General features: G+C 31.3%; 1 protein-coding gene across 4 annotated transcripts in view; it reads left to right on the top strand.

The window, feature by feature from the left end:
• Positions 1–18001, top strand: part of Cad99C (cadherin 99C) — a 303145-nt gene that overhangs the window by 1642 nt on the left and 283502 nt on the right. Inside the window, exon 1 of one of the 4 annotated variants that reach the window (XM_031973641.2) lies at positions 12073–12273. The exons of the other annotated variants lie outside the window; for them this stretch is intronic. The gene's annotated coding sequence lies outside the window, so the exon portion shown is untranslated. Of the gene's footprint in view, positions 1–12072; positions 12274–18001 lie in introns of those variants that run through there. 4 annotated transcript variants of the gene reach the window in all.

The following is an 18001-nucleotide window of genomic DNA, read 5'->3' as shown; positions in this document are numbered from 1 at the left end:
TTTACTTATTTGTTGCGAATTGCTCACATTGTGAATGATTTACTATTGTTATTATTACTGATTGAGTAACAATGATATTTTTATTCCATCATTATATATATATATATATATATATATATATTTTATGAATAGAAAAATTTATGTAGATGATTCTGAAACAACATAGGTATACCTTGTTACAGGTTCGAAAATGATAAAGTGGGTATCATAAATCGTTAGTAGAACACGAGTGACAACTTTGGATACTACGAAATTGAATTAAAGTCGGCGCACAACGCGGAATCTCTCTATCTTACGCAATTGCTCGCGTTCTTAACTTTCCTCACCGCCGTTAAGCACAATGAACTTAATGAAATTCTAATGAGATATGAATACCATTTTGCCGTTTCTGCAGTTCAGTAACATTACAAAACTATCCATTCATACATACATGCTCAACGAGTTTTTCTAATGCTAACTTTCAAAGCTAATAAAAATAATATTTTTAGATGTACTATATATATTTTTCCTTTCCTGACGTTTCCTTTTTCCGCATTGTCTATCATGCGCTGGTGTTCTAATTGCGTTGTAACAAATGTAAAGTTCAAAACATTTTTGTCATCTTTGCACGTTTACTTCTTTGGGAGTCAAAAATAACATTATTATTCGATAATTTATATTTAAGATAACTATAAACTACAAATTTTTTTATTATACACGGATCTTTATTATAACATATTCCTATTGTGTTGAAAATAGTTATTCAGAGAATATTGTTCGAAGTATAGTATCGTTCAAAGATTTTGGAAAAATGCGGAGAATTATTGGTACATTAAATATAATTACTCATCGAATATGATGCATGCATGATGAACGACGGTTTAATTTAAATTGATTGTAACTTTCATACTTGGGAAATGGAATTTCGTGTTACAGTAAGTCAAACAACGTGCAGACCTTCGTTCGCATTTTTTAGAGATTAACATTGGCTAGATAGGTGTAGTTGTAATTAGTTACTAAATATCCATCAGAACGATAGCATCAGTTTTTATGCTAATCTCTTAGAGGCAACTTTCACCACAAATACATATTGTAATTATGCAATAAAGTTGAAGGCATATTTCTTGTCTAACTACAAATGATCCTTGAACATCAATTTTCGATTTTTTATCAATTAATGTAATTTACTGTAACGGATTTGTTAAATTATTTTTTAATGCTCGTTCTTTTGTATTGTGAATTGTACATTTTTAAAATACATTATAAAGTTTAGGAGAATGTATAAAAAAACGTTGCAAATGTCTAGCTTCTGAAAATCTGGAATAACTTTATATTAAAAATGATGTAATTAACATGCATTTATTTTCTATTGAAACTTTTCTTATCGGTATGATTTTCATCTTACGCGTAAAAAGTGTATCATTAATTTTATTGTCTTTAATGGTAATTTTAGGATTGCGTAATACGTGAAAATCTATGAGCGGATGCAGGAAAAGTAAACTCGTGAAAAGCTATTCTCTTCCGTGAATATAATTAATTAGAAAATATACGAAAGCTTACCAAGTCATTTTGTTGCCTTCTTAAGTATGTACACATGTATATCTTACTTTAAAGCTTCGGAAATGCATTTTGTTGCATTACCGTTACCATGCGTGTGTTTTGTCGTTTTACCGTTACTACTTTCTCGAACGTCACTGTCTCTTATTATTTCACTCGTTTCCGGGAAAAATGTACAGGATAATAATTATTCAGATTTATGATTTAACATCCTACCAATCATTTTCCATGAGAAACGGACTGAAAAACCGTTGGAGTTCTGACAAAAGGTGTCGTTCTTAAAGTGTGGCGAAGAAAGTGTAGTAATTATTAAAATTTTAAACACATACAAATTATACAATAAGATAATTATAATAACTTATGATTTCTTGACAATTGGATGTATTAGATATAATAAATATTATATAACAGTTTCAAAAATTTTTTTTCACAATAATGTAATTGTTGGTAAATAGAATGTGAATATTTATGCATAATTACGTTTTTGTACATTAATTTAAAACATTTCTAATAAAACTCTAATTTATGATAAAATTATACATATTTAATAGAAAAAGTTTTTTCTATGTCTTGTGTGCTAATGTATTTTTTTATTATTATAATCATTTTTTAATTGTAATTTTATTATTACAATCATTTTTTCATGGACTCATTTATGTTAAAATATATAAAATATATCAGAATCGTCAAAAATTTAAGTACAGTTTACTATTTTATGAAGAAAATCCATATTTACTTTATATGTATGATAGAACCAAAATAATCTGATCTGCACAGTACAGTTATAAGTATTGTCTTGAGCGGTATTTTCTCATCCGTTAAGAAGACTAATTTTTCAATGTTACGTGAAATCTGGACGTATATAAATTTCAACAAAAATTCATGCCTGAATAATCCTTTGAAATAATTACCTTTTTGAAGGAATATGCACATATGATTAATGAAAAATTAAGTATTAAAATTTCATATAAAATGTTCGTCGGTGAACTGCACTTTGTAACAATATGATACTGATATTAACTTGAAATTTTGTTTTAAATACGTACCTTAGGTCATGGTATAATACTCACGTACACTATGCCAGATTCCCACTCTGTGTATTTACATACTTGCATGTTAACACTTGTTTAGTATATAACGTCTGAGGTCGATAGCGACTGTTGACAAGCCGTTGCCCTAAGAGTTGCGTTAGTAGCTTGTACGTCGCGAGAATTCAAAAATGAATAAAACTCTTGATGGCAACGGCTTGCTAGTCCTGTCAATCAAAACCAGAAATGAATGCATCTCTTGGTGCAACGGCTTGCTCGTCCTATCGACCAAAATAAGAGGTCGCCCTAAATATTGTACAAACGCGTCAACCGCTTGGTCGCAACGACTGAAGACGAGATTGTTGGAACCGTGCGATTCGTTTTCCCTCTGCGATCTGCCTCCAAAGCGAACGATCAATTCTTATAATTCTTCGTGACAGCGTTACACTTAGCAAAATTCGCGACCGCGGTCGCACTTTGAATTAGAATTAGTGTAATCCGTACGTTCCGTGCTTAGCGCGGGGTGGTTCTGCCGCCAGGCGGTTTATTTTAATTGTAAAATAATATTTGGATTTTTAACCAACGCCGAACAACACTAGAACTACCAGACGGGTAACAATGACCTGTTCATGATTTTTCTTTTTCAAATATTGATATGATAACAAATCATTCTCTGAGGTTTTATTGAAGAATTTATTTTCGTAATACGCGAATGGAATTGTAAATTAGTCGAAATCTCGGTAGACGTACTTTTAGCTTTTCTATACAAAAATTAGTAGAAGGCAATTCGATTGTTCAGTAGTTTTAGTGTTAAGATATTCTTATTAAGGAACATATGTATCAATGAGATACGTTGTCTTATATAAGATTCATTCATTTATTATATTTGTAAGATGTTTGGGATTACTATTAAATTTCACAATTACAAACTATAGTTGTTATATAATTTATTATCAAATTTAAATATCTATTATATTCTATTTTTCTTAAACTTAATAAAGAAATTAAAGGGATATAGATAGTAAGTACGAGTCAGCTCAATCCTCAGCACACCGTTGGCTGCGCTACAAAGATATTTCTTACTAACATTACTACGTGAAAGTACTCTTGAAATATAAATAACATTTTGACTTTCTAATCTTATTATTTCTGGATCTAATCGTAATTTAAGTATCACCGAAAAAAACGACCTCTTTACGCGAGGATACATATGTACGTCTTTAAGACACGCATTTCTACATGCGTGCTAAGCTCTGGTTCATTGTTGGGCGTCAAAAAATGAATACGCTCCTGTGTAGAGGAAACTGGTGAAAGGTACGTGGAAAAGAGGATAAAGGGTAGACGGCGGAGGAGCAGGTATCGGCTGAGGAAAAATGACAGATACGAAACGGTTACTGTACCAGTCGACCGGTTCTTCTTGTTACTAACTTCCTTCGCACGACATATACTGGGTGACGGTCATAACAAGACTTCATTGTCGTTTTCCTCTGTATACTGGGTGATACAATAGAATACAGTCCATATGTTGTCGCTTGGTACTCTAAAAATTATTTTAAGAGGATCAAGTTGTTAAACATTTGTTTAACTTACCATTTATGTTATGGAAATTTTCCAGTTCCAACTATTGGTTCATCCCATAAATAATGTGATTTTATATTGAAAGTATTTTCTAAGTAAAGTAAGAAAGTATATTGAAAGTATTTTAAGTATCGAAAGTAATTGAAGGTATTTTCATATTGAAAACGACTATCCAGTACTGAGGAAAATTGCAAGAAAAACAATTTACCTTGCGAGACAAGCGAAAATTGTGTATATAAGTTTCACCACATTTTGGCTCCATTTTCTTGCGATTATTATGTAACGCGTTGGAGATAAAATTGCCTGCACTCAACAAACAGAATTTCGTGCTGATTGCCGAAACGAGTTTAATGAATTATCAAATGTCACAGGTCGCATACACATATCGTGTAATTAAGTAACGTGAAAGTTGGAGACATTGGTTCGTAACTATAGATATATCCCGACGTAAAACGGCGGTTTCTTGCGAAAAAAATGATTATATGACCTGTCGCGTGTACCTTGTTCGATATAAATTGACAATATACATTGCATGGCTAAGGTTTTAGTTTATATAAACGTATGCTGTGCCAAAGATGAATTGTAATTTATTTCACTGTGCTACATATTTACGTAAAATCCTCAAGATTTGCGCGATACTTAACGCTAGTCTGCTTTTATTAACATTAAAATTACCAAGCAGTTAAATTGAGTTTTTGAAATTTCTATAGACACTGCAAGAGTGCATCTGTTGAAGCTTTAATTGATTTGCCATTCAGTTGTCATAGTGCTGAATCAATTTCTTTAATAATTTCTCAGAGAAACATTTGTTACCTGTTCAATAATTGCAAAGAGAAAACATCTGGAATGGGTTATTTTATCTGGTAGTTTTAGTGTTAAAATGAAATGATACGTCCTTACATACACCGAAAAAGGACAAGTCCTTGTATTATTATCTACGATAACTTGACACCACAGTTTGTGAATTAAAAATTTAAATAGAGATTGTTGAATTGTATAATATAACAAAATCTGGAACAAACTTTGCACTAAGTGGGCAGTCAATATAAGTAGTAAAACGGTGTTTTTCTTTTTTCACAATGTACCTATTAATACCAACCGTACCACGAGCCGGTCAAATGATCGGTTTCAAAATATCATTGAAAATGTTGCTTGTTCATTTACTCATTTAACTTTATATTAAGATCTATATTACCCGATTAATCAGTTTTTCAATTTTTGTTTTCCCTTTTCTTTCTATTTCCACTAAGGAAAATTTATTGTCAAACTTGTTTACCTTGTTTACCAAGTTTTAGGATTACATATTTATTTCACATAGCTTAACAAAAGAAATAATAATAATGATATTTGGGAAAATAAAAGTACATTTTATTCGGTGTTACTAAATTCAAATCGCACGTAAAATTACCGCGTAGTGTTCTAATCAACTGCCTAAAAAAGAGACTCGTGTAAGAAGGTGCCGCGTAAATCAAGGGTCGGGTATAAATACAAAGTGCAAGTACGGTTAGTGTTAATAATTTAATCGATGTCGGTATTGTAGGTATAATTGGAGGAAAAATAAATCAAAACTGGATTGCACAGATGTAAATTTAGATCAATCCAATATAATTGTTAAATGGTCAATTGATACGGTACTTGAAACTTTAATACTTTACATAAGCATGATAAAGTCAATGTGGTGACGCGTCAGTCTGATTAGATTGAAACATTAATACGTATTCTGTTTTTTAATCCCCTCAGATCTGATTTTTATACAGAATTATGTTCATTAATCAAACAACAATGGACCACCATTGAATGCATCATCAGTAACGACTTTGCATAAAATTACCGGACGACAATGTGTTAATATCTGTCAGATATTAAAGTAGTAAAGCAGTGTACATTATATTGTGCACTGGGTTTGATGAGGTTGAACAGAAACTCATGTTGAAACTGTTGTACTCGACTAAAATGAAATCCTTCGACATTTTCAGTCGAATTTTCATTAGCATGATCGGTGATAAACAGGAAAATATATCAGGGCTCGATGAGTAACTTTAACTACATGAATGAGAATAGTGTGATGAATTTATGGTTCCGAGCATGTAAGAAGATAACGATCAGAGACTCGCGAAATTCCTCTCGTTGCGGTTGCATCGTGTACCTGTAACAAAGAGCGAATTCTCATAGAGATTGAATTAACGCGGCAGGGATATGGTTTTTTTCCCACGTCCGAGACACAGTATTTTCGCGTGTTGGGGAACGTGCGACAGCGATCGCTAAACTTCAGATGCGTCGCCGAGATAAACGTGTTCATCCTGCTCTCTAACAAACTCGGCGTTAACAATCGTCTTGGGATCAACTTGTAAACACAGATATAATGCTTCTTATATATATAAGTTCTTAATCGTGTACGATTAAGCCGTTAATTACTGTGAAAGTAATTTACTGTATTCTGGTATACAATCACGTAAGTGTAATAATTAACTTTGTAATCAAATTTTATTTAATTGTTCATTTTGCGACGACATGGTAAGTCGATATCAACATTTTTGCAACATGCAGCTTGAAACTAGTTTTGAAGCGAATGTCTGTTCGTATACTTACACGGTCACATACACTGATCACAGAATGTTTTTATTTACAAATTTTTCCCACTTATTTAAAAAAGTAAAAATACAAATTTGCTTATTTTATGATCTTTCAATATCGCTTGGTTGAGTTATTGAAATAATGGAAATGTATGTAAGTTGTTCAGTAATATTTTTCAAAATTAATAAGCTATCTTTTTTTACTTTTATTGTTGATTTAACCATTTTGTCAATTAGTTTCATATCTTTTTAAATATTTTGTCAATTAGTTTGATATCTTTTCAGTGTTTATTATTATACTTCGCAGTATTCTCTTTTTTTCAGAAATATTATAAAGGAGAAACTAATGATTACATTATTTTGATACAGCGTTTCGTTACATCTAAACGTTGACTGTTGCGGCGATCACTGATGACCGAAGCTTCCGAATTACAAGAAAATAATTATAAGGCGTAAAATAACTGACGCCGAGTAAAAATGTTCAGTAGCGTAAATAGCTAGATAACAGTGTAACGTAAAAAGTGTGATACTAAATAATTAATAATTCTTCTTTTTTATCTTTGCCCAGAGAATAATAAGTGATACGTAAAGCGCCAATGTTTTTCGTGGTAGTCAACGTGTTAAACAGTACTTTTGGAAAAAAAACTTGTTACCGATAGTATAACACAGGAGACGAATTGAACGTTGCTTGATGTCAACTAATGGCATATTAATATTGTTTAATGTGTAAAATTCACATCTTTATACAGTATATCGTAGTAATACATTTTCCAATTGCCAAGAGTAGCTGTTCTATTCGCTAACGATTGCTCTCGTTTTACTCGATCAATATTCAGTTACAATTTCAACATCGATTGACAGGATATTCGATACTTTGATGATTCATTATTGTGCAACGTTCCTTGGTATTTTATGTCATGGGAACGCCGTATGAGATCAGGTACTTTAATTTCAAGGAAATATAATTAAACCATTCGTAACCTTGCTTTCCGGGAAGAAATTCTATGACACACGATGAATAATCGGAATTCAGCAACTATATGATTGTAACTACTTATATGTTATTTAGCGGACCATTTACGATTTTTTTCCATTTCAATCATTCCACACAGCAGACGAATAGTGTGAATTGTGACAAATAAAACACTGAATTCTACCTGAGCAACTGCTTCATTCGCAGCAATTCAACTCAAGGGATCTGTTCTGATTTTAGATTGTGCATCACTTTCTCATCAACCCTAATTAGTGACAGGAAGACGATAATAAGAGATATCCTCGTACACTGGATGGTTTAGCACAAAAATTATTCATTGTTTAAATGCAGAGTCGCGAGCGAAACTAGGGAAACCAAGATGCAATGAACTGTTTAACATGTTGATTGCTGTTATGGTGATAATGTTATGACGATACCAGCAACAAACCTGTTGAACAATTTATTGCACCTTGGTTATCCTACTTTTGCTGTTGATTATGCGCTTGAATAATGAATGATTTTATATTTGAATAATGTATGTATAAATGTACTTCTATAAAATACTCCTTAAAAAATGAACTAACACTTCCAATTTACTCAAAAGGAAAAGTATCGAACTCGGAGATGCAAACAATTTTGAAACTTTGCGTGTAAGTGGAGTCTCTTAATCATAATACAGTGCAATTTTTTTCGTGCTGAATTTCACATTGAGGGGGTGAAACACACCTTGAAAAAAATGCAAATTTCTCTTTTCCGCGGATTATCTTGAGAATGGCAAGAGGCGGCGAGAAAAAGTTTCAATAAAAAATATATCTATCATGTCTTTAAAATTGCAAAATAAAATTTAAAGAAAAGAAACTATTAAGATTTAAATATGATTTCGGCGAATATAGTGCACATTAGAATTTTATTTTATTGGCACCAGAGTTTAATATTATTCAAAGTTTGTATTCTCCGGTAGGAAAACAGTATGTGTTTAAAAAATGCTATATCTCATTCTTTGTAAGAAGGGTCGATTTATAATTGGTGTGCACTTTTCCAGTTTTGGTAGTGCATTGTATGCAGTTATATACTTGTAGGTATTAAATTATATTTTCAACGCGGGATGAACAACGTTTGTTGAAAAAATAAAAATAAAAGTAAAATAAAAGATAAATGAAGCTGTATATGTAGTTATTTAAACGTGAAGTTTACTGAGACAATTGTTTACAAAAACTGAGAAATACTGAGTTCAACGTTTGTTCAATATAATACTTGTATAGTGAAAAATATGTCGGCTTCTCGTCTTTCATAGGTTATTAATCTTTTAGGTTAAGAAGACGCTTACATGCCTGCGTTTTGGGTAGTTGGTGGGAAACTATAACGTATAATTAAAGCTCTTCTCCTTGGATATAGGTAACATATTACAAGCGTGATCGTGTAATCCTCTAATTTGACGAATCTGGTAATTGTAAGGTGTCGATGCTCTTTTGAAGAGATTCCTTTCCAGCAATTTTTAAATTACCATTAGATTGTAAAGTAAAGAAGTTAGAAACTTAAAATTTTGCTTGCATACTGTTTGCTTATTTGTGTTCAAGCGAATACAGTAAAATTTGTATGGATGTTAACGAAGTTATTAAATATTGCATATAAATAAATATTACATGCAGAAAAGGATAGAAATTGAAGAAAGGATTGTTAGGGATCTTACAATCTGACATTCTCCTTTAAGAATATTTAACAATTTTAAGTAGTAGAATAACATTTTCTTAAATAATTCTTAGAAATATATGGAATTAAAAATTCACTTGCGTTTATTTAACATTTTTGTTCAAATACTAATTTGTAAAAATTCTATGATAGTTTCGTTAAATGATTTTGAAGGATTTTATGATAGCGTTTTTAGATGTGAATATAAGTTTCATTAAATTAAATTACACGTGATTATGACATTTTTGGGGAATTTAGAAATACCTTTACTGTATTCAGTGAAATTATAAGAGTAATAATATTAAAAATTGTTCAAGTTGTATGAACCATAATCTATATAGCTTATTATGTAAAGTAATAAAAATTAATGACTTTGTATACCACTTATACTATTATTTTCCTATACATATGCAACATATACATATGCAACATATACATATGCAACACATTTAACAAATACATTTGCTCCTTTTAATGTTTAAAGGTATGTTTAAACACTGACACTTACAATTTTGTAAATACAATTATATAGCAATAAATTAATATTTCAAATAATGAGTGTACATATAAGTCAGCATTCTACAAGGTATATTCATTAAACATTACTAAACGTATTAGATGACAATATAGTATTAAAAACTTAGTTCTTCGACTTGTGAAATATATGAAGTAAAGCAAACGCGTAAAATAGTTACATTGAATTACAGTTCCCATTTATCGAACTCTATTAAATCGAACCTTAAACTAATTAATCCGTATGGAAATCACAATTAATATAACTGGACAGTTTTTATCTCATCTTTGATTCTAATTTGCTATACATCAATAGGATTGTACGTAACTAATTAAAACTATAAACAAAGCACATAGTAAGGGACTCCTGTGGCCCCTGTGCTAAAGTGTTCCGTTTTGTCCCGCGTATTATAATTTAGAAAATTATTTAAAATTGACAGTCTGGCATGAGGTAAAGAAATTACCTAAGTATCAGAAATACAGCTTGAGGAACGTAGAAACCAGTACTGCAGTTATCTTGTTCAATTTTTTAATCGAAAGGTAAAACAAAGTCCTTCAAACATCTATGTAACATCGAAATTTTTTTACTGAATATCTTTCCAATGCTTTTAATCGAAAAATATCTCATGCATTGCTTTGCAGTCGATCTCAAACTACATTGAGGACTTCCGAGAAGCATGCTGCATGATATGAACTCGATACGAGCTCTTTATCTATGAAAAATATTACTGTTTCGTTTTACCTGACCTATCGTTCTACCCTACTTTCCCCTACTCATTAGTAAAGCTCATATTATAATAACACAGAATAATAAAACTTATTATACTTTTCAATTAAGACGGTAAGCACGCGAAGCAGATACTGACTTCTGAATACACTGTTGCAGAACGAGTCTTGTACTAATTGTTTGTAAACCATCGTGTGTGCTTTGTTTGCTGAAGCAAAATAAATGTAGAAAGAAATAAACGATGACAAATACATATACATCACTTCGTACGATATGTATACATACAGAAAACAAATCCCGTAATATCGTGACAATCCCGTATCATTACGGGGACGGAGTGTAATGTGTTAACCGTTTCAGCGTCACGGGTCTTCGAGAAAATCCGGTTGAAAAGTGCCAATCTACGAGATGGCGCGTCTTTCCTTTCAATTGAGAAACTGAATCGCTCTTCTATTTTTACGTAAAAAAGCTTTAAATGGTGCGATCGATTCATTTTTCTATTTCTAAGCAAACGACGAAAAAGATAAGAAGAAATAATTAAAAGGAAGGCAAATAAATAAACTCACAAGTTTGTGTGTAAGTGGAGTAAGTCAAGCCTATAATACGTTGCAATTTTTTACCGGCAGGATTTCACTTTGAAGAAGTGAAACCACCCCTTGAAAAGAATGCAAATTTTTTTCCCGTGGGTTATTTTGAGAACGGTAAGAGAGAGCGAAACAAAGTTTCAATAAAAAATATATTGTTCTATCGCGTCTATAAAACTGCAAAATAAAATTTTTCAAAATACTCTCACCACCAACTCTTGAAATTGATTTTTTTATTCTGCAACTTTGTAAACGTGAAAGAACAATGTATTTTTTGTTGAAACTTCCTTCCGCTACCTCTTACTATTTTCACGATAATCTATAGGAAAGAAAATTTCCATTTTTTTCAAGGGTTGGTTTCATCCCTTCAAAATTCGGCACAAAAAAATTGTAATATATGGATTCACTCTATTTACACACACAGTTTCATAATTTTTTGAATTTCCGATTTCAATAACTTCCCTTGTTTGTAATCCTACGAACCGATGTTACTTTTCGATAGTATAACGGAGAAGCGTGATCGCGCAGTTTAGCGCTCAAATGGACAGGACTTAATTCTGCAGGTGTCCCAATTGCTTCGTCAACACAAAGTTTCAATGACGAAAACTCGTTTAGATTACGTAAAACGAGCGTGTAAGTTACACCGAGTGACTTCTGAGCTCTCCATACTTCGGACGTAGCATACTATACATAGCAGGAACTGTTCCGGCGTGATTTTTCGCGGGCGACGCGATCGAAGTGCGCCAAATGCTCGCATGCGTTTCGTCGTATGGAAATGAGGCGGCTATATGAACGAATGTACAGTTACACGAATCGGCGGAGTCGAAGAAGAGGTGCCGGGTTGAAAAGAGAGGCGAGGGAGAGAGGCGCTTGCGCGGAAAGGAGGCCACAAACGACCTGGCCGTCACCGTTATATTGGCGCTCACGGCGAAGCACCTTGGTTCACCTCGATTTACGACCAGTTTCTCGTATCTCGAGACCACGTATGCTGCGAGTTTCGACGTTATGTTTGACCTCTGCACCCACCTGTTCTGGCTAACGCAGGTGGCTAGTTCGTGTATTCCAGCAACAGGTACGAGCTTAGCGGAGAATAGATTAGGACAGCGTTAATTTCTCCGCGGAGAAGACAAATCGCTCTTACACGACGTTGAATAGCGGCCTGGAAATTGTTTGCGCATCCTATTTTCATTTTAATCCATCAACATGATCGATCCGTTCTATCGGAAACTACCCAGACCATTTAATAGCCATGAAATGTACATATTCTGGGTCAAAGGAAATTTGTTTTTTTTTTCGAAATAACACTTTCTTTTCATAGGGTTGCTCTTATCATCTTATAACCGAACAGCTTATATGGGAAACATGTTCGTCTGTCTTTTTTCTAATATTTAGTATGAAACTGTGTGCACTTATATACATTACCTTGTGTTGTAAACCATGTACTATTTTCACACGTATCTTTGTTTTATATTTAAAATATACTAAATATGCCTACCATCATTCTTACTTTGTAACCATAAAATGAAACGTTAACACTACTAAACCTTAATCCCTTGCCCTATGATGTCTAAGTTTACTCAAAAGGTTGACGATTGATAATAGAAAGGTAGTATTTAATTTATATTAAAAAAAGAAATAAATAACATTCAGATTTTGTTAAATTCAGTTTCAACTTTTCGTCACGAGTGTGATACGATATTATAGATCAAGGGGTTAAGGTATAACAATAAAAATGCAGTATCTACTATGGAGCTATGTGTACATGTATATACAATAAAAAATCTAAAATTAAATATCCTTTGTTTATTTTTTCTGTACAAATCTTAATATCGATTTAGAGAATATATATACTTTACATTTCGTTGGGATCCCTTTAGAATTCTCTATAATATTTATACTATTACCAATTCCTTTAAGCAAGTTTTCTCTACACGCACAAAAAATTTGTATTTACTGTATATGTTTACATTACTGTATTTACTATGCTGCTCTTGGACCATAAATTTGCTCTCATATTTGATCTGATGATTAAATTAAAGTTTCGATTACTTTCGGGCAATTTTAAAGCATCCATTCCTTGTATTTCAAATTAACATCTTGATGGTATCAAAAACATGACTATTCAACTTTTCGACAGTTTCTTTGAAATTTGTTTTTAGAATACAAAGTATCTCGTTTTATAGATTTGTTTATTATAACCATACTGAATTCAACATTATTTTTAATTGCAGGAATGGTATGCTATATTTAAGCCGACATTAATTCGTCCAAATCATGTCTAAATGTTCTAGAATAATCGCAAGTGTTGAGTTTATTTTCAATTGCGAAGAGCATATTTTCTCTAAAAAAGAAAGTACATCTTCATATATCTTTATACAGGGTGAGCCACGGAAGTCGCCTGCCTCCGGCGATAGGATGGTAAGATAAACGAACAAGTTGACTGTTTATATTCGTTTACTCACAAGACAGGCTACTTTTCCATAGCTCACCCTGCACAAACTCCAATTTCTTGATCCTGCTTTTTCGAACTATTATAAAGTATTCATTTTCCATAGTATTTTTGCAATATTTAATTTAAATATAGCATATTTTCCGTCACGATCATTAAAAACTTTTTTGTTAAAATTTATTATTTTACTTAAATTACAATCTTCGATTATACATACCTATATATATATATCTGTTAAGAATATATAGTACTCTAATATAAGTTCAATCTATTCTATAAATTAGATTAAGGTTGCTTAAGTCGTACCCCATAAGAAAAGGATATATTAAATAAACAAGAAATAATTGCTTTATTTGATACTTTATTGAACATTAGTGCTATTTATTCTAACAGAGTGTGAAATGTATGACGCTCTTACATATAATTAACATATCTCAATATACGAACCACCTTTAGCCTTTTTTTGTTCTTTTTGTAACTTTTGCAAATAAATCGTATATCCATGGTTTGTATTTTAAGCATTGGATCATATTTTTTTTATGATCTTTCGCGTAAAATTTACAATACCATATGATTTTACTTTTTTTAACTTCTTTCCTTTTTTTAATATTTTTTTCCACTACTCCTTTCAATTTACTTTTTGTAACTTTCTATTTACTTTTTATATAGAGGAGATGTAATTTATACAGATAAAGTTGTGCCCCTACGGATTTGGTGATTGGTATTTATATTTGGAATTGGCGGTAAATTATACAGTTTCATCCTTATTTTATGTGGACTATGTAATAAGGTTGTAATAGGATTTACTTGGGTAGGCAAGTTAATTAGGGGAGTTTCAGTTTCTGTTGATATTTTTTCAAGTGGTTCGTGTGTGGTTGGCTACGCAACTAATATTGTTAACACTAATGTATTTTTTCGTTTTGTCAGAAGCACTGTTGCTGTGGTGTTAAATTCAAAACTTAAGAGATACGATTTAACCCTTCGGATGCATACTTATTTGAAAACATTTTTACATTTAAAGCACATTTAATTTTTGGGGCATGAAGTAATTTGTAAAAGCAGTAGATTTTATATAAGAATTCATTTATTTCATGATATTCATGATACATACATACATGATATGGAGACAACTTTAGGTAATTCGTATTACAAAAAAGAAATAACAATTAAATTCAAGTCATAACAAAAAGAAAATTATTAATAATTTTGAAGCATGAGAAGGTGCACTATCACTGCTTGAAAGTATATTGTACGTCTCTTACGTCTTGGTATTATTTCACTATGATTATCATTATTATTTTCTAGTTCGCTGTAATTTTCATCATCTTCACTTTCAAATTCACGTGGATTCGATATGGTAATTATGGCCAAAGTGATAAGCAACCTTACTCTACAAATTTTTATTCTATTACCACGTAGCATTTCCTTCGATCTTTGTAACGTATATCACCTTTACGTTATAAACATATTTACGTGTTGCAAAGTGGTCGGTTATGGTATTCACAACTCTTATAGGACTTTTCTTAATATTTTTTTTTCTTAGAACATCATAATATTATACATGGTCTCACTATTTTCTTTCTCCTAACAATATATGTTTGTGTGGTCATTGTGTAACGATGATATTATTCTGAACGTTCTGCCTATCTTAATCTGAATTAGGTTTAAAACTTGATTTCTATACTTAAACAGCAGAATTTTTGTTGGTTATAAAAACACATAACAATATTGTTCGTTTTATTGTTTTTCATATTAGCATTTTATCCATGTACGATATATTTAATTAATTTTTCTTATTGGAAACAAAAACAGAAGGAATGACAAACATTGAAAAATTGATTAATCGAAAAATGATAATGTACAATTAAATGGACGAAAAAAGTAGAATTTTAAATAAAATTTTAAAACTAGTTATTTCATCGGTCGCGGTACGCTTAGTATTAATAGGTGCGTTGTAAATAAAAGAGAAGTACTGTTACATGTATCAATTGCCCGTTTGGCGCAGAGTTTGTTCCAGATTTTATTATACTATACAATTAATATTTAAAATTGTAGTTCACAAATTGTGGTGTTAATTTATCGTAGATAATAACACGTCAGATCTGCCCTCTTTCGGTATATATAAGGACGCATTGTTCCATTTTAATAAAAGCTGGCTAGCGTGTGAATCCTTTTTTAACTTTTTCTTAGAGTACCCACGATTGTTAACTTTTATGATAAGAGATATTTTGCCAGTGGGAGTGTTGCAAAGCAATTATTCATTGTGAAGGTATGATCTCAACTTTGTATGAAGTAACTGAGTCTTTAACAATTCGAATTCTTTTATTTTTCTCATAAGTTGGAATATTTTTTTTCGGTATAAAGGCATATAATTAGATAAAAGTTGCTAGCATAACATATTTCCTGTACTCCATGCCATATTTTGTTGCTTTTGATAAACTGCATTATGTGAATTTCATTTTACCTCTATGCAGAAAAAAATTGTTTTTCTATTGTCAGATTTGTAAGAGACTTATATAATTTTATTAAATTTTAACTTGGCATACCTATTACGATATATAGGAACTGCTTCGTTTCCTTCTCTTTGTCCTACTCATATACCTATATCTTTAAACAAAATTGCATAATAATTAATATAGAATCAATTTCCACTCGTAATTACTTATGTAAAGAATGCAAACTCGTTTTCCACACATCCAACATGTAATCATTATTCATATTACTTAATTCCATCTACGAAACAAATCCTATTTGTGGTAGTTTCTTAGATCTCAGCTTTTTCATCGATTCTTTCATTCTTTTTGTATTAAAATACAAAGAATATAGGTTTTGTTAAGGTTATTTTTTTTAAAAGAACTATTTTGTGAAGTGTAGACTTCAACGATTGTTAGTTTTCGCTGCCATAAAATTCAACTATGTTACTCGCGTCACAAATGTATGCATGTCGATGGTTTTTATCTTATCTTAAATTTTCAATATTTATTCCATCAACATTTTTTCTTAACTCTTTGAATTCGAGGTCTTTAGAATAGAACTATTTAAAATTCGTCATTACAAACTCTAAAATTTTGTCATTAAATATATTCTAACATTTATATGTATAATCGATAAAAAATAGTAAAATACATTTATGAGTTTTCTTTTTATGCGCGTATCATGTATTTATATGTTAATATGTTTTTTTTTTTATTAAAATTGCTTCGAGTTGCTGGTAATATCAGTGAGAAACAGCTTCGAGTGCAATGGATTAAATATCAAATTACAGAGAAATATATTGTTGTCAAAATAAATTCTCTATATTCAATAGTTTAGTAGAATATTTGGAATCATTTGGTCATGCATTTCTCGACTAGCAGCAGTGATTTGAAAGCTGTTTCGCGACGTGGACGATCGTGATCCTTCCGCGTATCGCGGAAAATTACATTTCGTGGATCTATGGTCCTCCAGAGTGGCACACGAGTTTCTCAATCGTCATGATCATGTCAATGCTATAGTTCCTACATAATACGACTACTTTAACCAATTAACTGCGTTCGATGAATACACACATCATCTTAAAATCAAAATGATATTAATTCTGTCAACGTTAAATTATTTATTTTTTCAAATAAACATGTAATTCTTCTTCATTCTGCTTTAGCTTTTCGTTAGAATATATTATAGGTGCATTTGGCCTGCGTTTGACAAGTACAGACTTCATTATTTGATTTCATTAAACTCCACAGATAACAGGTTAAGTACAAACGAGGAAGTTCGTTCATATTTTCTCTCGTCCTCTCGTTAACTGCATAGGTTTTTCCAACCAACTTTCTAATCTCCATCTGCTTGCTTGAAGGAAACGATTCTTGTGGATCGGAGCAATACGTATTCCTAAGAGTATTAAAATATTTTCAAGTTTCTTGGCGTGGTATCTTTATTAACACTTGCTTCACTTTTTCCTATAAAATTTATTGTTTATTAGCAACATTTTGGTTATGCGATATTTGCACAAGCAAATGTGTTTATAAGACAAAATAGTAAAATAGAATACTTAGCTTTAGTCTCACAAAATATGATAGTTATAAGACTTGTCGATTAAACAAAGTCATATGTAAATACATGATCAAAGTGTTCATATTTTATCTTGAAATATTTTTCTAACTTCCTTCGAAAGCAAAAAAACGAGAAACCATAGTTTGAGAATTTATATTTAAAGGCGGAAATACTGTTTTGATAATATGAATTTGTAGTTTAACTAACATGGAAACGTATCGAACCTGGAAATTTATAAAATTATGAAACTGTGTAAGTAGAGTAAATCAAGTCTAATACATTGTAATTTTTTTCGTGCTGAATTTCACTTTGAAGGGGT

Source organism: Nomia melanderi, chromosome 13 (genome assembly GCF_051020985.1).
Source record: "Nomia melanderi isolate GNS246 chromosome 13, iyNomMela1, whole genome shotgun sequence".
NCBI lineage: Eukaryota > Metazoa > Arthropoda > Insecta > Hymenoptera > Halictidae > Nomia > Nomia melanderi.
The sequence above is the reverse complement of the archived record's forward strand: the minus strand, read 5'-3'. Positions and strand labels throughout refer to the sequence as shown.